Source organism: Cryptomeria japonica, chromosome 7, assembly GCF_030272615.1.
Source record: "Cryptomeria japonica chromosome 7, Sugi_1.0, whole genome shotgun sequence".
Classification (NCBI taxonomy): Eukaryota; Viridiplantae; Streptophyta; class Pinopsida; order Cupressales; family Cupressaceae; genus Cryptomeria; species Cryptomeria japonica.
The window spans coordinates 245,134,106-245,155,316 of NC_081411.1; positions in this window are offsets into that span (position 1 = coordinate 245,134,106).

Below are 21,211 nucleotides of genomic sequence, written 5' to 3' on the forward strand. Positions count from 1 at the left end.
GTCAACCCAATTAGAACAATAACCAAAATACCAAAACCAAATATCCAAACCATGTCTTCAACATAACCAAGTGATCTCCAAATGATAACAAGTCATTCTTCATGTTGGTGAACAATATAACCTATTGGCAAGCATACGTCGATGACTGTACATAAGTCAATGAACTTGTCGGTGAACAACAATGTGTCAGTTCCAAATAACCATAGATCTCTAGAAGGATAAGTGTTGACATCAATGATAAAACTAATGCAACACATCCATAATACCAATAATTTCCCCCTTTGGCATTGATGGCAACACTAGATGGAAAAACATCTAAGTGCCAAAGAATAATTGCCAAAAACCAAAAACCAAAAACCAACAATCTCCAAAATAGATCAATACCAGAAATAAAAAATGTAGAGAGTAAAAATCTCTCCCCCAATGAATAATCTCTCCCTAAAGGATATTGTTTTTCCATAGATATCTCTCCCCTTTGACATCAAATGCCAAAGCAATACAAATACTAGAATATACAACTCAACTCATATAATTAATTACAATAACCAATTGTTATACCAACTACTCCCTCTGAGAAGTAGCTATCCTCCATCAAAAGCCGGAAAAATATTTCTTTGTTAGTTGTTGTCAATTTGATGTCAATCTTCAACTGTCTAAGTCTCTATCGGTGATGGTATTACCCCAAGCTTCTCTCTGAGATATTCAAAGGTTTCCTTAGGTAAAGACTTAGTAAAGATATCTACAATCTACTCTTTAGTATTCACATAAACCAATCTCACTTCATTTGCTTCAACATTCTCTTTCAAAAAATTATACTTAATAGAAACATGTTTAGTCTTAGAATGAAATACCAGATTCTTTGATATATCAATTGTTGTTGAATTATCACAATAGATGATTATAGGTTCTTTGAATTTTACCTTTATGTCCTTCAACATTTGCTTAATCCATAATACCTGAGTACAATTAGTTGCTACTGCAACATATTTTGATTCTGCTATTGATAATGATGTACAACTTTGTTTCTTGCTCAACCATGAAATCAATTTGCTACCAAGAAATAATGCCCCACCAGTGGTTCTCTTTCTATCATCTACATCTCTACCCAATTTGCATCGATGTATGCACATAAATCAAAAATTTTATCTTTAGGATACCATAAACCAAGATTTATTGTACCTTGTAGATACCGGAAAATCCTTTTCACTGTTGATTCATGATTTTTTTTAGGATTAATCTGAAATCTTGAAACAATACATACTGCATTCATTATATCAGGTCTTGTTTGTGTCACATACAATAAAACTCCAATCATAGACTTATATCTTGTCGGATTAACAGAAGTTGAATCATCTTTCAATGTCAATTTATTAGTTGTAGTCATAGGAGTACTTACCAGTTTGGAATTTTCCATACCAAATTTCTTTAATAGTTCCTTCAAGTATTTTGTTTGACATATGAATATACCTTTATTAGTCTATTAAATCCAAAAGCTTAAAAATAATTTTATCTCTCAAATCATAGACATTTCAAATTCTTCCTGCATCTTATTAGCAAAGTCTTTACACAATCCATCTTCTCCTCCAAAAATGATATCATCAACAAAAACTTCAATAACCAAGATGTCATCATTAGTCACTTTGAAATATAAGTTTTTGTCAGCATTACCTTTAGTATAACCAAGCTTCAAAAGATATTTATCCAATCTAGCATACCAAGCTCTAGGAGCTTGCTTCAATCCATACAAAACTTTCCTTAACTTGCATACCATATCTCCATCATTTGTCAATGAAAATCCATCAAGTTGTTCAATCTAAAATTCTTTTTCAAAATCACCATTCATAAATGCACATTTTACATCCATTTGATATACTTTATAGTTCTTGTATGATGCAAATGCAAGAAATAACCCGATTGCCTCAATTCTAGCTATCGGTGCAAAGGTTTCATTGTAATCAATTCCTTCTTTCTATGAATATCCTTTATACACTAATATTTCTTTGCTTATGATTACCTTACCATCTTCATTAAGTTTATTTCTAAATACCCATTTAGTTTCAATTACATTTTTGTCTTTAAGTCAGGGAACCAATGTCCATGTATTATTTTTTTTAATTTGTTCTAATTTATCTTCCATTGCTTTAATCCAATGTTTATCTTCACATGCCTCAATAACAGATGTTGTTTCAATTTGAGAAATTAAACATACCTCTTCATTTTCCAATCTTCCTCTTGTCATAACTCCTTGATACTTATTCTCAATTATCTGACTTTCAGAATGATTCAATCTTACATACCTAGATTTGTTCACTAGTTGTTATTCTTCGGTCACTATGGAATTCTTCGATGATGCCGGTGTGACTAGATCAGCACTTTGTATTGGTGTATTATGTATAGGTTCATTTATGATCATCTCAACTTCCGGTTCAGAATCGATAGACCTTGAGATCCTCTAAAGTGTTCATCTATCTTCACATTTGCACTCTCAATAATCTTTTGCAATCTTTTACTAAAACATCTATATGCCTTGCTCTTAGATGAATAACCAAAAACTATTCCTTCATCACTTCTAGGATCAAATTTACCAACATACTCATCTCTCCTAATATAACATTTTCTTCCAAATATTTTGAAGTATTGAAGAGTAGGAGTATTACCAAACCATAGTTCATAAGGGGTCTTACAGGTTTCACCCTTGATGTGAACTCTGTTGAAAGTATAAACGGTTGTATCCACTGCTTCTCTCCAGTACACATGAGGTAGATTAGTTTCCAATATCATGTTTCTAGCTGCATCCAGAATAGTTTTTTTTTTCCTTTCTATAATTCCATTATGCTAAGGTGTCTAAGGTGTTGATAGTTGTCTTCTGATTCCATTCACTTCATGGAATGTATTAAACTCCTTAGATGTAAATTCTCCTCCTTGATCTGATCTTAAACATTTGATTTTCTTACCAGTTTCATTCTCTACCATTGCCTTGAATAACTTGAATTACCCAAAATCTTCTGATTTCTCCCTGAGAAAAGTAACCCAGTATATTCTAGAATAATCATCAATAATTAGCATAAAGTATCTATCTCCCTGTAGACTTCTAGTTCTTGTAGGACCACACAAGTCAGTATGAATTAAATCAAGAACATTATTGGATTTCTCATAAATACTCTTAAAGGTTTTTCTAACTTGCTTTCCCATTGGACATTCCCTACATACCGGATTATGAGGTTTTACAATCTTAGGTAAATTCCTTACTACTTTAGTAAAACTGATCTTCACAATGCAATCAAAATTCACATGACAAAGTCTCTTATGCCATAACCAAATTTCATCAATATGTGCAATCAAGCATGTCTTTGTACTGCTATTCAAATAAAAGATATTACCTCTAGTCTGATTACCGGTCGCAATCTCCAAACCAGTTCTATTCATGATTTTGCATTTACCATTCTTGAATTGTAACTGAAATCTCTTTTCAACTAATTGACCAACACTCAAAATATTATGCTTCAAACCTTCAACATAATAAACATTGTCAGTATTGTTCTTACCATCAAAAGATATAGTGTCTTTTCCTTTGATTAAACAAGCTTTATCATCTTCAAATCTTACTAGACCTCTATTGAATTCGTGAAAAGATAAGAATTTACTTTTATCACCAGTCATATGATGTGAACATCCAGAATCTATAATCCATTCATCCTTTTCTTCAATTTTAGTTGCCAGGGTCTGCTCTACCGGTGGAACAGTAGGTGTCAGTTAATCTTATGTTATTGCAACAAAAGCCCATCTATTGTCTGTCAGTTCTTCATCAGAATCATCAGTAACTCCTTCATCAGCATAGTAACATGATTTATCTTTGTTCTTCTTAGATTTGTATATTTGATATTCAGGGTTAGGCTTATATGTCCTTTTAACTTCTTCTTTCAATCTTGCATGTCTATCAGGACATCTAGATTCTATATGACCAACTTTATTGTAGTTAAAACATTTAAATGGTGCTTTACATTCATACTTACTTCCAATAAGACCTTTAGGCACTTTCCTTGTAAATAGTGCTTCAAGTTCATCCAGTTCTTCATTTTCCTTTCTAATGTCTTCAAGTTCTTTTTCATTAAGTGCTTTCCAAACAGATTTTCCAAATGATGATGATGTTGCAGATAATACTTTGAAGGCTAAATTTCTCTTAATAGTAGCAATGGGACCAATTTCCTCAAGTTCAAATGCTGAAAGTTTTCCAACCAAGGTATCTCTAGATATTGATGTGTTAGGCATTGTTCTCAACTCATTAATAGTAGTTACTTTCATTTTGTATGTCGGTGGCAATTCTCTTTAAACTTTAGAAACAATTTCATCTTCACTTAAAGATCCTCCAAAACATTATATTCCCAAAACAATTTCATTAACCCTTTCCATAAAAGCAAAAATTATTTCATCTTCTTCCATTTTCAAATTTTCATACCTGACCCGGAAGCATTCCAGTTTTGCAATTTTAACAGTGGTATCTCCTTCATTCAATGTCTCCAATTTATCCCAAATAGCTTTAGCAGTGGATCGGTCTAATAATCCCATGATTTGCTGATCTGACAATGAGCTCAAAAAGGGTGGGGTGAATCAATTATCAATTAATTTCAACCCAAATATTAATTAATTAAACTTGATGCATATTACCAGTAGACCAAACTTAATGTCAATTGACAAATTAGCAGTTAATATTAATACCAATGAAGCTTAATGCATAAAACAGAAAGAGAAACAACATCCACAACTCACAACACAGATATTTGTACATGGAAACCCTATAAGGGGAAAAACCATGTTAGGAAACCTTACCCATAATCAAATGATACTACTATAGATAGTATGTGTACATAAATGGGGTATGCACATGCAGAAAGGCCAACCGCCTTGAGCTCCCTACTCAATCATAAAATAGGAGTCACATTGACTATAATTGGATGATTAAATCCAATGATAATGTACTGCTCAAAGTAGCATCTTCAATGTTGGATTCAGTATCAGTTAAGCTCTGATAATCACCTTCAAACCTTTTTTGAATCTTATTTATGGTCTACTCATATGATCTTCAATATTCACACATACCATGTCACAAAACCATATACCATATACCTATTACATGTTCCTCATTTATCTCACAAATGAGATCTTGCATATATATCGAAACCTAAGACCAAATGTGTAGGTCGGCTTACTAAGAATATTACTATTAGATCAATTAAAAAAGAATCAATGATGCAATGCATCATGTCATCTCAATACATTTACAATAATATCAAATCAATAAATCATCTCCATAACGTGTCGTGCTGATCTAGAATAGATAATGTGTGCTGGTGCATAACCTAGACCAATTTGCTGGTAACAGCAAGTATGTCAACCTGATTAGACCAATAACCAAAATACTAAAACCAAATATCCAAACCATGTCTTTGACATAACCAAGTGATCTTCAGATGATAACAAGTCATTCTTCATGCCGGTGAACAATATAACCTGTCGGTGAGCATACGCCAGTGACTGTACATAAGTCACTGAACTTATCGATGAACAATAATGTGTCGGTTCCACATAACCATAGATCTCCAAAAGGATAAGTGTTGACATCAATGACAAAACTAATGCAACACATCCATAATACTAACAATCTCCCCCTTTGGCATTGATGGCAACACTAGATGGAAAAACATCTAAGTGCCAAAGCAGAAATGCCAAAAACCAAAACCAACAACCTCCAGAATAGATCAATACTAGAAATAAAAAATGCAGAGAGTAAAAATCTCTCCCCCAATGAATAATCTCTCCCCAAAGGATACTTTTTTTCCGTAGATATCTCTCCCCCTTTAACATCAAATGCCAAAGCAATACAAATACCAGAATATACAACTCAACTCATATAATCAATTACAATAACCAATTGTTATACCAACTACTCCCCCTGAGAAGTAGCTCTCCTCCATTAAAAGCTGGAAAAAGGATTTCCTTGTTAGTTGATGTCGGTTTGATGCCAATCTTCAACTGTCTAAGTCTCTACTGGTGAGGGTATTACCCCAAGCTACTCTTTGAGATATTCAAAGCCATCCTTAGGTAAAGGCTTAGTAAAGATATCTGCAGAATGATAAATCACAGAAGGGAGCCACAATCTATAGTAGTTAATTTCTGGAATAGTGGTGCTCCTCAACTCGTGGTCCCCATGGTCCCGCATTGTCCAGAGTTTGTGGTTGTGTACGCTAACAAGTTTGACCCTATTTCTTTTTCAATTAAGGGCTCTTTTCTTAAAGTGGTTATAACCCCAAAGGCTATGAGGGATATGATGTGTCATCTCATTTTTTATGAGATGGAGGTGTTCACTGAAACTTCCATGGAGGAATATTGGAGCACTAGAAGAGATATTTTCTCTTTTTGTCATGACGCGCTAAATCGAATTCCATCTGTTGGACCTCCAAGACTCCCTCTATCTTATGGTGACTTGAGGCATGATGACCTCAAGGACATTTCCTTAACTCTTGCATGTCTATGCGGTCGTGATAACGATCAAGAGATCACTACTCCTATGATGGGCTTCCTATTCAAATGTTGGAAGCAAAAAGGGCCATTTCATTTTGACTTCTCTATTTTTATAGCCAGAGAGATGGTAAAATAGCTAGCTGAATTCCAGCATTTTCGGTGGTTCAAGTTCGCCTTAGTCCTAGTTCACCTTTTCTTGCACCAAAATGATGCTTTTTTTAGCCAATTCATGTGATTGGCTACCTATGATGAATCACAAAACAAAATGCATGTGCTGGCCTGGACACTCATCTTGCTAGCTTCTTATGATGCGTACCAGTTCAAGGGTTATTTCCTAACTCCCATCCTTTGACATCTTGGTTTGATCTTCAAGGAGCCTCTTGCCCACTTTTCTCAGAGAAAAATGAATTGGATGTATAATGAGCGCCCCCCTTGTGACTGGTTCCTAGGTAGTGACTTTTCCTTTATCCAGGTGCATGGCTTCTCTGAAGAGCCTTTCCGCCTACCTACCTATGTCATAGAAAGAACCCTCACCCTTGAAATTTCATGGTAGTTGGTGAAAATTGACAGAGCTATAGGGGCAGGAAAACATGATACCTTCATTATAGAGGACCAAAGAGCTATTGGCCCCTTTACTCTCATTCAGAGAAGCATTGCTGAAAACGTCCTGACATCCAAGCTAGTGCAACTTGGCTTAGTAGTGATTGATGATATGTGGAGTTACAACCCAGATAGGTGCATGTCTAAGAGGGAAAATGCAGTTAAGCATGAACCACAAAGTTCATGGGAAAGACGCACTAACCCATAAGTGAATGACCCAAGTCTCTATGTGGGTCTCAATGATTTTCCCATTTTAAAATGACCCTCGTGGTTGAATTTTTACTCTATCATACAAAAGTACAATCCAGCGAAGCCCATTCCCCAGAGTATGCTAGAAGTCATGAGGTTGGATTCATGGCCCAAGAAAAAGAGGGAGGATTTTTGGATCTACCATCAAGAAGTGAATCAGCCCAGGGCTAACATCGAGAATGCTCCTTTTGACAAGTCTTTTGAGATTGAATGGCATTAGCACAATAAGTCAGATGAAGAGACAGACGATGAGTCCCCACGTGGTGACTCATTCCTCGAGGTGGCCCAACAGCAAGAGGTAGAAGTTGTAAGTATAGAAGAGAAAGAGACTGAGCCTAATATTCCTCTTCCTCTCATCGGTTCAATTTGAAGACCTCATTCCCAAACTGCCAAGAGATCAGCTGAGAAGAAGGCGCCTGACTCCCCTTCCAGTAAGAAGCAATTGTGTATGCTAAAAGTCATCATGTAAATAATTAGAAATCAGAGGGAAATCACGAAACCCTATCTAATTAAATAATTTTAAACAAACCAATGAAATAACACAATTAAACAATAGGAGTATAAAATCTATCAATAAAAACTCACTATCCCATGATTGCATATTGCTTTCATTGCTCTTCTTCTCTTTGTGGTATGGTGGCTCTCAAATATCACATTGGCAACCTGCAAATGACACAGATTTGAAGTTCATGATTGTTGAAAATGGAGATTGAATGCTAAATTTATAGATAATTGAATGAGAGGTAGAACAGATTGATTGAGAGGTGGAACTCAGGTAAGCTCACATGTTGATTGATAGTTGAACTACTGATTTGGGGATGGAACATAATAGATTGAATAGATTAAATGAGTTAACCGATTGAGAAAAAAGCTGATTGAGAGATGAAAAAGAATGATTGGAGGATAATTAATTGATGACAAAGAAAGCTTTATTTAGAAAAAGCTAACTAGAAGATAGAAAATGAATGATTGGAGAGAATTAAAGAAATTGATGTAATCAATTAATTAATTGAAATAATCAATTAAAATATATGGAATAGTTAACTGATTGAATTTTTTTTAATTTTTTTTGGAAAAAAGCAAAGTGCAAGATAGGAATAGAGATTGGATAAGATAATGATTTAATTAATTAATTGGTTGAATTAATTAATTTAGCATGTGCTTGCACTTTGACTTTGGTTTTCAATTTAATATTTGCATGAGATTTAATTCAGATATTGAATTTATTTTAAACTCAATTTGTTATTTGAATATATTTAGAACTTGACTTTGATTTTTGAAATCATGCACATGTATTTGAAATTAGAAGAAATATGAATTTGAATTAGAAGAATTAATGAAATTAGATGAAATTAGAAGAATTAATCAGTTAATTAAATAATTTAAAGAAAGTATTTAATTATGTAGAAATAGACTTTAATTAAATAATAAAGATTATTTAAATTAAAGAATTAAAATCACAATTAGTTAAATAAATAATATTTAATTAACATTTAGAAAAAAGGGTTTAATGATTAATTGAAGATAGAGATAGAAATTGAAAATGAATTTATTTAAATAATAAAGATTATTTAAATTTAAGGAATAATAATCATAATTAATTAAATAATAAATATTTAATTAATATTAGAAAATGGTTTAAATGATTAAATGAAGATAGAAATAGAAAATAGAATAATTAGTTTATTTAAATAATAAAGATAGAAATAGAAAATAGAATAATTCGTTTATTTAAATAATAAAGATTATTTAAATTGAAAGATTAAAATCACAATTAATTAAATAATAGATATTTAATTAACATTAGAAAATGGTTAGATGATTAAATGATGAAAAAATATGAAAATAGAAGAATAAGATTAATTACCATAATTAAATAATTATTTAACTAATTAGAGGAATAATTAGTAGATGATCAATGAGACATTTTTAGGCGTCTACATTTGGCCCTCTTTGAGACATTTTTAGGCGTCTACATTTGGCCCTCTTTGAGACAAAGTCAATACGATATTGTTTCAAAGAAAACAAAAAATTGCATGCCCCAATATGCCTCGACGACGCTATATAGTGTAAATATGCCCCCTCGGAAAAGGTGGTCGAAAAATTTGGAAATTGAAACCATATTTTCGATATTATTATAATAAGCAATCATGTGAAGTTTCATGTGATTTTGAGATTGTTTGAGTAGCCTACAAGTTCGTTGAATTTTACGGGGACCATAGGCGTCGGAGTGGAAAAACCCCTAATTTTGGGCTATAAATAAAGTTTGGCCTTTCATTTGCTCATTTGCATTGTTTAGAGTTCTAGGAGAGCATTGTGACTCGTTCGCTTTCCCGCGAGTATTTGATCATGATGGATGGCTATAGGGCATGAGTGCACTTGTCTGAGCGAGTATGTTTGTATCAGAGACCTCAAGGGACTGGTGGCATGGTACGCTTCCAAATTTTTTGCCTGTTTTTATAATTTTTTCAAAAAAATCCAGAATACGCTTGTTGATTTTCATGCATTATCCATAAGTGTTACACAAATGCCTTAAGTGTACCACAAGAGTGTAAGTGTCACGCATAGGTGTTAAACATTACGCATTCCTCTAATTGTTACGCATTGGTGTTAACCTTTACGCATATGCTCTAGTTATCATGCATAAGCTTTAATTGTACCGCAATAGTGTTAAATGCTACGCATAAGTGTTAAACATTATGCATTCGTTGTAAATTGAAAAAAAAATTGTCATGCGTTTTATCAAATTTTTATCACGGCATCCGAGATCTAACATTTTTAATGTTTTCTCTATGCAAGAGAATATTGGAGTGTTATACTACCGACAGAGTAGACCTAGTGGACTTGATCTCCGATCCAAGTTACTTGATGAGGAGGTTGTACATATCTGACATCTGGGATTATATCATGTTTTACATTTGCTAGAGATTATGGCCAACAAGGCCTTGATTATGGTGTTAGTGGAGTGGTGGCATTCTGAGACATGTTACTTCCATCTTCCTACTGATGAGGTGTCCATTACTTTAGAGGATGTTTGGCATATACTGCATATTCCCATCCATGGAGCGAGAGTTGTATATGATTGCGACGATGGCATCGCTAGACTATGTGCCTTTTTTAAGTGTGAGTAGTAGGATTTACAGATCAGTGATCATTATGATATCCCTTGGGCTCGATTGGACTATGATGATCTTACTATAGTATTGTACAGTATCGTAGGTGGTTCATTGATTCCTAATAGATGAGGCCATGGCTTTCTAGTTGGATGGGGTAGAGTGCTCCATGATATGATTCTTCATCATCAAGTATATGATTGGGGTCCTTGTCTATTAGCCATGGTTTATTATCAGATGCACAACATTGTATACTTGGGATATCGATCGATCAGTTGTGGTGTGACATTGCTCCAGACTTGGGCTTGGGAGCACATTTATATCTCGAGGTCATTTATTATGTTGACTTGTAGCCTGAGGAGCCATATGCATACAGATATACACCTGGTATTAGACGCAGGGGTTCAAGTAACACCTTGTATTGGAGACATCAACTTGATATATTACAACATTTTATTTAGAGACCATATTTAGAATGACCTGGTTGGGTAGATGATGCACATCACTTGTCTTTCTGTAGACAGCATAGATATCTTATTAGGAGGACCATTGAGACGTAGAGGATCATTGAGATGTACCTTCCAGGATAGGTACTCAAATAGTTTGGAGAGGTACAGATGACACCTGTTGTTACAAAGTACTTTGCTCGTGTTTCTTGTGAGGTTTTTGATTGGGATGTGTGCATACATAGCTGTCAATTTTGATACTCTTTAGGCATTACAATGGGGTTGGAGTGCAGGTATGGAAAATCCAGGGACTGCTCCTGAGTATGATGCATGGTGGGCCAGACATAGACCTATTCCACTGACTAATCCAATTGTTTCTATCATAGGGTAACAGATACGACATCCTAGACAGTGACTAAGGATTGACCTATGGGAGAGAAGGGGAAATGACATAGGAGAGGAGGGTGGAGGAGTAGATGAGGGTGTAGAGGAGGATGTAAACATTGGTGGAGACACCGAGTCTGTGAGCTACCAGAGATGATGATGATTCCTCAAAATCATCAAGCAGTGAGGATGGCAATGATGATGATATACTAGAGTTATAGGATGTTCCTACTGTAGAGGGGGGGGAGGAGATGGAGGACAGGATGGTGATGGAGATGATGATGATTCACAGATTCTCAAAGCACAGATTCAGAGTCTAGAGGATGAGGTTGCCAGACTTAGACAATGATGAGATGTGGAGTGAGAGGCATTCCATAGAGACTATGGTGCATTAAAGACTGAGAAGGATCGTCTCAAGAGGGAGAGAGATGATGCAGTTAGACGGTCGCAGATGGTTTAGGATGCTTATGATCAACATTTTTCTCTGAAGTATCGATGCATGAAGACAGTCTGACAGACTCTATTATGGTATACAGGAGGCTTTTTATTATCGACAGCTCTACCATGAGGCTTTACTTGAGGGACAGAGAGCTCCGAGCTTCAATGAGGTTAGAGATCATTTTGGTTCTAGTAGGACTTCTACATGGAGGACCAGCAGTGGTGGTATTATGGGTCCACCCCAGCATCCTGGGGTAGGATCTAGCAGGAAAGATCCACCTGGAGATAGAGGCAGTGTGGATTGATACATTGTGATCATGTTATTTGAGCCTTTGGGCCTATTTTTATGATTATCGTATTCTAACATATTACCATTTTTTAGTTATATATATGATATGCAGTTTTTTGGTAGCGATCTATGATGTTTTGTTTTCTATGTATGTTGTATGATACTATGTGTTATGTGATGCATGTTTATATGATTTATAAATGATTTTTTATGAATGCAATGGTTTCTAAATGATTTATGATGTGATGATTAATGAATGGTTTAATGATTTCTATATGAGACTCAAATGAATGCCATGAACACTTATACAAATACAATTTACACTATATGGATGCAACTTAAAACTATATAGATGCAACTTTTGTTTTTGTATGATAATGCCAGAATATTCTCTTAACTCAGATGTACCTTGAAGAAATGTTAGTAAGATGAAAGAAAGAAGAGATTGATGAAATAATAATGTTAGATGAAAGAAAATGATTTAGAAAGAGATAAGAAATCAGCAAACTATCAATAAACAGTTGAGATGAAAACAAGAATGATCGATTCACAAACCTGTGTCATTATTTATTGTGCAATATATATTCATCACTGAGCCTTACTTTTGAACAATGGAGCTTAGCACATCAGGGTATAAGGAACCAAGATGTAAAGATATCTCATTGAAGAAATAAACACATAGCAAACAAGGAGTGAAACCCTCCATTATGGGAAATACACTAGGGGTCGAGGTATGTGTGGCATCCACAAGCTAAATGCTCCTATCATAGACACCCACTAGAGCAATTTCGCTATAACTTCATTGGTTCGCACTACAAACAACAAACAAAGAAAAAAAAAATTCCCATCAGGGCTCCTCTAGTCACTTGTGGACATCCTTGAGTAGCATAGGAACACAATCTGTCACCCAATAATAAAAGATGAAGACTGACCTGGACAAAATTCAGCAGCTATACCGATCTTATGTCTTCATTCTCAGTTGCTTGATGTGATAGTTGATAATGTATGATCTTAGAAAGTTGCGGACCCTGTTTAAGACAGACCTGTCTGATTTCGAGTGTATCATCTTCTGTTTAAGACAAGATAATGATCACTCGATATGGATATGATAGGATTGATAAGACAGTTTGATCAATTGATTGCAAATGTTTGATTGGATAGTTGTATCCTTTGTTAACTTCATGCGAAGCGTTTGCTGGATATCTGGTAGGGTATTTGTTTCTTGTGAGATATTTTATTGCAATTTTTTTGATTGATTGATTTTTCATTGTTTTCGGATTTTGTGGATCAATATTTGAATGTTTTTGGTTGATTTTTTCAGGACATTATATGGATGTTTTTGGATTTTTTCAGGACTTTTTCTAAATGTTTTTTGTGGATTTTTCATGTTTTCTCATTGTTTTTGGATTGAATTCAGGACTCTCTTTTATTTTTAATGATTTTCTTTCAGGACTTTTTTAGGATTTTTTCAGGACTTTATATGATTTTTTATGACTTTTTCAGGACTTTATATGGATGTTTTTTATTTATTTTTAAAGGATTGTATTTGATTTTTAGGGGTTTTTTTCAGGACTTTATATGATTTTTAGGATTTTTTCAGTTATGCCCCCATTGTGCAGACCTATATGACATGATGATCTGCATAATGCACGTGAAGACAATGAATTTTTGACATGACCTATGTTAATGCAATATGCATTTCCTATTTGAACAAGGATGACTGTGTTGGTTTAGCATTTTGTCATACACCAATTGAACTGGGGGTACAAAAACATTTCATAGATAAGCAGTCAATTGATCCTTAAGGTCTCCTAGAACATTCAAATTAACACACTTAGTGACTAGGATTTACAAATGGAGACACGGAAAACTTCCCCATTGGTTCTTGAAACTTTGATCTTCTTTGGCCATGTGTGTGCAAATGAGTTAATTCCTACTCATGTGTTCACTAAAGATCCTTAGAATCCTATATGACTAGCTACATGGATTATTCTAACTTCAAAAGCATCCCGAATAGAGTCTCGCTGCCAGCAAGCTTTTAGAGCTTTGACAAGGTTATATACTGTAATTTCTCAAATATTTCTCCATTTCTAGCAGACGTTCATAGCCCTGATGGAGTTACTCGCATGTTCCCATAATCAAATGCATGATATTTCAGTTATACATCATTTCTCTTTTGCCTTGAGATGAATATTTGGCATAGCACTTTTTCTTTTTTATTTTCTTGCCTTAACTTGTAAGTAATGAAATCTACTTGAGTGTGACAATTACGGCAGCGCTGAAGTAGAATTTTAAATTTTTCACTAGTCATATAATCAACTAGGTGTCTAGAATGAATTAGAGATTTTGTAAATGTGTTTGAGATATATTAATTGATAGATTTTGCGTTAACAAGACTCAAATAGTGAAATTGCTACCCAAGCATAAGTAAAGCGTCATCATAGGGTAATGTGGAAAATGTATGACCTTAAGATCTCAAAGACTTCATGTCTAAATATCTAAGAAAGGAGGTGACTCTTGTTTCTCTTGAATGCAAATAGATGATAAACTTGGACAATTGCCTTGTTTTATTGATGTCGCTATATGGTAATGCAAAACATTTATGATTGCAATGCATTTGAAAAAGAAACTATATGTGATGTAATGCTTTGAAGAAAATGAGATGCAATACGGAAAGTAAAACCTAAACTAACCTAGCCCTTAGATATAATATTATTTAAGGTGCATGTTGTTCATAGGGTCAAGGAGTGGATCTCCCTCCATGGTAGCTAAATTGTATTCTCCATTTCCTATAACCCTTGTTATGACAAAAGGACCTAGCCAATTAGGTTCAAACTTCCCGTTCTACTAGGTTCATTTGGTTCTCCTTGAGAAATAGATCTCCCACTTCAAAATTCCTTGGGCATACTCGTTTATTGTAACTCCTTCTCAATCTGTTCTGGTAACCTTGCAAATGATTTAAAGCAGTTTGTCTCTTTTCATCGAGCATTTCAAGCTCTTGTAATCTTGCAACCCAATAGTCTTCCTCTGAGATGATGTGTTTTAAGGATAATATTAAAGATGGTAGTTCTATTTCAATAGGTAGTATTGCTTTTGTACCATAGACCAATGAATATGGTCTTTCTCCTGTAGGAGTGCGTACTCCTATTCTATAAGCCCAAAGAGTGGGATTTAACTGGAGATGTCAGTCTTGTCTTGCATCAGTGACAACTTTCTTTAGGATCTTTAATATTGTCTTGTTTTTTGCCTCTACTTGTCCATTGCTTTGCAGATAATATGGTGTTGCAAATCTCAATTGTATTTGAAATTTTCCACAAAATTCTCCCATTTCTTGATTTTTGAATGGACGTCCATTTTCTGTCACTATGCATATTGGAATCCTATACCAACTAATAATGTAATTAAGCATGACTTTTGCTATTTTCTTACCAGTGGTGTATGTAAGGGGGATTGCCTCTACCCATTTAGTAAAATACTCAGTAGTCGTTAAGATGAATTTGTACCCATTGGAAGATGTAGGATTAACATTACCAACTAGATACAACCCCCATTGTGAAAATGGCCATGGTGATGTAATAGGTTGAAGATCATGTGTCAATGCATGAATGAGGTCTCCATGCATTTGACATTGTCTACATTTGTGTACATATTTATTGGCATCCTTCTCCATAGTTGGCCAATAGTATCTAGTTCTTAACAATTTCTTCGATAGTGGCGGGCCACTCTGATGCGCCCCACAAATTCCATCATGCACTTCTTTTAGGGCAAGTTGTGCTTCTTCTTGATCAAGGCATTGGAGGAGGGTTTCATCAAATCCCTTTCTATACAATGTCTCAACAATAATAGTGTGTCTGGATGCCTGACGAATAAGAGTTTTCTTTTGATTTCTAGACAAATCGAGAAACATATACTGAGTATGTAAGTATGCATATATCTATTTATAACACGGGGATTTAGGACCCACAATTACACATACATATTCTAATGAGGGAATCTCATATGTTGGTATCATTAATTGTTCTACAATAAACTCAAACTCAGTTTCATTATTAGGCATATTTAGTAGAGACCCTATGGTAGCCATGGCATCGACTGCCTTGTTTTGGATCCTTGGAATCTATTCAAAAGTAATGATACTGAAATGTTCTTTATAATCTTCTACCATCTATTTATAATGCATTAGTTTATCATCTTTTGTGTTATAGTCCTCATTGACCTGATTGACAATCAGTTGTGAGTCACCGTAGACTTGTAATTCTTTTATCCTCCATTGTATAGTAATACGAAGTCCTATGATGAGAGTTTCATATTTAGCAATATTGTTCGTACGAGGAAAATTTATTCTGGATGAGTTAGGGATATAATCACCTTGAGGGGTGATGAAAATAATCTTAGCTCCAACTCCATGATTTGTATAGGACCCATCAAAGTATAATTTCCACATGGTGGATGTTGTCAATGTAAACACAGATTCATCAGGAAAGTCTATTAGTAGCGGATGACTATCTTGCAAGGGAGCCTCTGCTAACTGATCTTCTATAATTTTCCCTTTGATTTCCTTTTTGTCCACATTCTCTATATCACTCACTTAAAATCATGACCCACTTAGCCAGTCTTTCAGTCAATGTTGCTCTCCTTAACAAATATTTGAGTGGATCAAAACGTGCGATGAGTTGGACTTTGTGAGTCAGCATATAATGTCTAATTTTCTAAGATGTGAAGATCACTACTAGACATGCTCATTCTATAGGAGTGCAATTAAGCTCATATCCAATCAGGGTTCTACTTATATAGTAGATTGTTATTTCCTTTCCCTGATCATCATGGTATGCCAACAAGGCTCCTAAAGATGAATTTATTGTTGATATATATAGTAATAGGGGCTTCCCTTGAGTAGGTGGAACTAATATTGGATTATATAGAAGATAATCCTTTAAAGCTTCAAAAACTTCTTGGCACTGTTATGTCCATTTGAAGGTGACTCCTTTTTTGAGTAAATATTGAAATGGATGACATTTATCTCCTAGTTGTGTTATGAACCTTCTTATAGACTGTAGTCTTCCTTGTTACCCTCTTAACTACTTAAGTGTTGATGGAAGTTGAATATCCATAATTTCTTTTACCTTTGTTGGATCTACCTCAATTCCTTTGTTAGACACAATAAAGCCTAAAAAAATTCCCGTTGTTACACCAAACACACACTTTCTTGGGTTTAACTGGACATTGTATTACTCTAATCGATCAAATATCTTTACAAGGACTTCAAGGTGACATTCTCTTATCTGTGATTTAGCCAGTAGATCATCCACATAATCTTCCATGATATTGTGGATCATGTCCTAAAATAGTGTTGTCATAGCCCTTTGATATGTTGCTCCTGCATTCTTAAGACCAAATGGCATGAGGTTCCAGATATATGTTCCCCATGGTTAGGTAAATGTCTTCTTGTGTTGATCTTCTGGTGCAATCCTGATCTAGTTATATCCTGAGAAACCATCCATTAATTAAAGCATTTATTTCCCAGCAGTTAAGTCAACTATCATGTCTATGTTAGGTAATGGAAAATCATCCTTAGGACATGCTTTGTTTAGATCTTGGAAGTCTGTACAGATTTTTATGCCCGAAGTGGGCTTAGTCATGGGCACTAGATTGGATAACCATTCTACATAGTCAATAGGTCAAATGAAGCCCACATCTAGAAGCTTTTGGAGTTCTATTTTGACCAGTAATGCAATCTATGGATGCATCTTTCTTAGCTTTTGTTTGTATAGTTTAATTCCTAGTAGCAATGGTAAATGATGTAACACCAATTCTGGATCTAGGCCTGGCATATCTGCATAGGACCAAGTGAAATTGATCAGACGTCGTTAAAAAAACTATATCAATTTGTCCCTTTCTTCCTGGTTTAATGATTTTGCTAAATGGATATTATGTACAAATTCTCCTTCTGCTATATTCAATTCTTCAGTTTCTTCCATGAGTAATGTTGAATTCTCTTTTTCATTAGGGAGGTTGTCTAACTCACTCTTGCCATTGTGATCACTTTGATCCATATCTTCTATCATAGAGGCACTTGCCTTTCCAAAGTATGGTGTTATATCCAAGTCTACATCAAATCCTGCCTTATGATCGCCTTGTGGAAACCCTTCTCTGACACCAAGGAATTCTACAATAGCTTCATCATTCTCAAACCAATCTAGAGTTGGTTTTCCTTCTCATCCCCAATCAATCAAATGTGAGTGTACAAGGGGTAATTCATTGCTCCCTTCTATTGTAAAATATTATGATAACATGCATACCTAGTTATTTGAGTGACTTGATATATTTTCATCATTGATAGGTGATTTGTGGTCCTCTGTCATGTCTATTGCTTGTGGGCTAACATCATGATCAGATAGGAATTCATAGTTATGAGAATCTGTCATACTTTTTGTGTATGTTTTAGTTTCTAAGGTTCTATCACTTATCTCCTCTTGTTCTTGCATCTAATTTTGTTGTAGATTCACGAGCCTCCTTTGTATGGTGGTCACCCATCTTAAGCATGGTATAAGTCATTGTAGTCTTTCTTCGTCTGATTTGTTAGGTGGAGCTTGAGTTGTTTCCCCTGGTAAAATTATTGACAACAACCAAGGATTAGGCTCATTTGCTAAGCCTATGTCTGTTACCGTGTTTTCTTGTGCAAATGTTTCAAATATTGTACTTCTAGGTAACTTGGTGTTAGGTTCTTGTAGAAATTGTCTCATATATTCACCATCTGATTCCATACTAGGAGATGTTAGTGCTTTCTTGATTCTTTGAGATCAAGATGGAAATACATGTGTTGACAACTAACTTTGAGGCATGTACTCTGACAGTAGCCTTGGTCTATTCAGTATATTTATGTTGGCATTTGATTAAAGATTACATTGTTGTACTATTGTGTTTTCATTGATGTCAATTGTAATCGGCAATGATGTTGTTTTGCAACCGGTAGTTGAGCAAGTGAAGGAAACTAGTATTACTCTAGAAGCAGTGAGATCAACTGATAACCCTACTTGTTGATGTGCCAAACCCTAACCAATGGAGCTTGGTGAATCAGTTGTGTTTATTTATGATCAAATGGTGATCGGTAATGATTATGCCATGTATGCATATTGTATGTGATGAGTTTCAAGTGGTTTTTAGCACGTAGAGATAATGGTTTTATCTTGGGAATGTCTAAGTACATTGCATGAAGTGGAAACCACATGATGAGTTACAGAAATCAATGAGTGATGATCAAGGAGCGATCGATGTTATCTTGAAAAATGTGTTGATGATTGCTATGTAATCTAACAGTCATGCTTGAACTAATTTGTTTGTAATCTCTATGAGATCTTAGGTTTGTGGTGTGTTACTGACCTATTGTTTTTCTTATAAGGTCGATGAGTTGTTTTGTTGTAGCGTTGGCAATTTTGGTTAAGTGTCCGTGTGATTGATTGTCGAACCAAAAGGACTATTTGTAGTATGTGTGAAGGAAGATAGGAGCATGAAAAGGATCTGATCAAGTAGATTAGTGCTATTTACCAGATCAACAAACCCCTGTTGTTCTCTAACAATTACAACAGTTAAATCCCTTAACTGGGTAAGCTTTAGCAGGCTTAGTGCCATCTAAATCCTCTAACCAGGTGATCCATTAGCTTGGATTTCAAATCCTCTATCGAGGTTACTCCTAATAGGGTATTGCTTCTAACAGGGCATTATAGTTAATCCCTTAACCAGGTGGTCCCTAACAGGACATTTTGTAAAGCTTTAACAGGCTTGGCTCCTAAACTTCAGAGGAGTCTAGAATAGTTTTGTTATTCATCCCCACCATAGTTTTTCCCATTTGGGTTTCCACATCAAAAATCATTGTGTCAAGTGGTGAATGGTTTTTGTGGTTATGTTTGATATGGTTAATTTGCTTAACTGTTAAATCCACTTAGTTATGTTAAGATGATCGGTAGTAATCTAAAATGTTCTTTACTATTGTTAGTAAAGTATTTTGATGTTTTGGTTAAATGGTTTGAGAGTTTTAGAGTTGTTATGTTGTTATGTTGTTATATTGTTATTTTGTTATGCCAGTAAACCGGTTAACTTGATAGTGCTATTGTAGTTTGTAGTTCAGTGTTTGAACCAGTTAGTCCAGAGATTGTTTTTGAAGTTTGGTGAAAGTTAAGTCAGTTTTCTATCTACTAATTCACCCCCCCCCCCCTCTCAGTAGTTTTCTAGATCCTTATTGATTCATCATATCATCAATCTAGTGTACGTTGTCTTGCTTTTGTTATATTCGGTATATTTTTATATCCTAACCCTTGATTCTTTGGGTTTTCATTTGGTACAATGGGTTCTAATATTCCTCTCTTTTATAATCCCAAGCCTATGGTACCATCATACCATATTTTTGTAGCATCTTGAATTCAATGCCATATTGATCTAAAGATAACCTAGGTATGGTCATGCCATCTTCTTCTCTGTATATCCAGTGATTGACATCTTTATTCAGAGATTCTTCTTGTAAATCTCCCCATCTAATGAAAGAGCATGAATCTGAGTATCTTACTATTTCTTTTCCTTTATCTTGTTTCATTATTGTGTTCTGAGGCTTCCCAAAAGACCTAGGAGAAAGAGATAACTATTTTCCATTCAAGGTACTTGAAATAGAGTATTCCCCACAACCAACATCCTTAATCTACAAAGAAGATGTTGTAGGTGTATTCTTCTGTATTTTTGTGATCGTTAATGACTCTATTTGTGTAGTGAGGGGTGCTACTTAATTAATGGGTACCTAGTTATCTACACTTGTGTTTTAGTGATTGTATGTTGGAATGGATTTGGATCACCCTTTATGGTGATTTCAATGTCATTGTACAGGAATTTAACACATTGGTGGAATGTTGATGGTCAGCTTGCATGGTATGAATCCATTGGCAGCCCCATAACATGTTGTACCCTAGTTCTCTGTCTAACACTTGGAAAGAAACCTCTATTGTTATAGGTCCTATTTGTACGAGTATCATAACTACACCTTTTGAAGGATGCTCTTCATCATCATATGCTTTGATGTTTATTCTTTTTGAAGGATCAATATGAAGCTCATAAATATCTCAATGCCTTAACCAACTTTAATGTACAGATGTTAAGACCATCTCCTCCATCTATAAGTACTCTTCTGA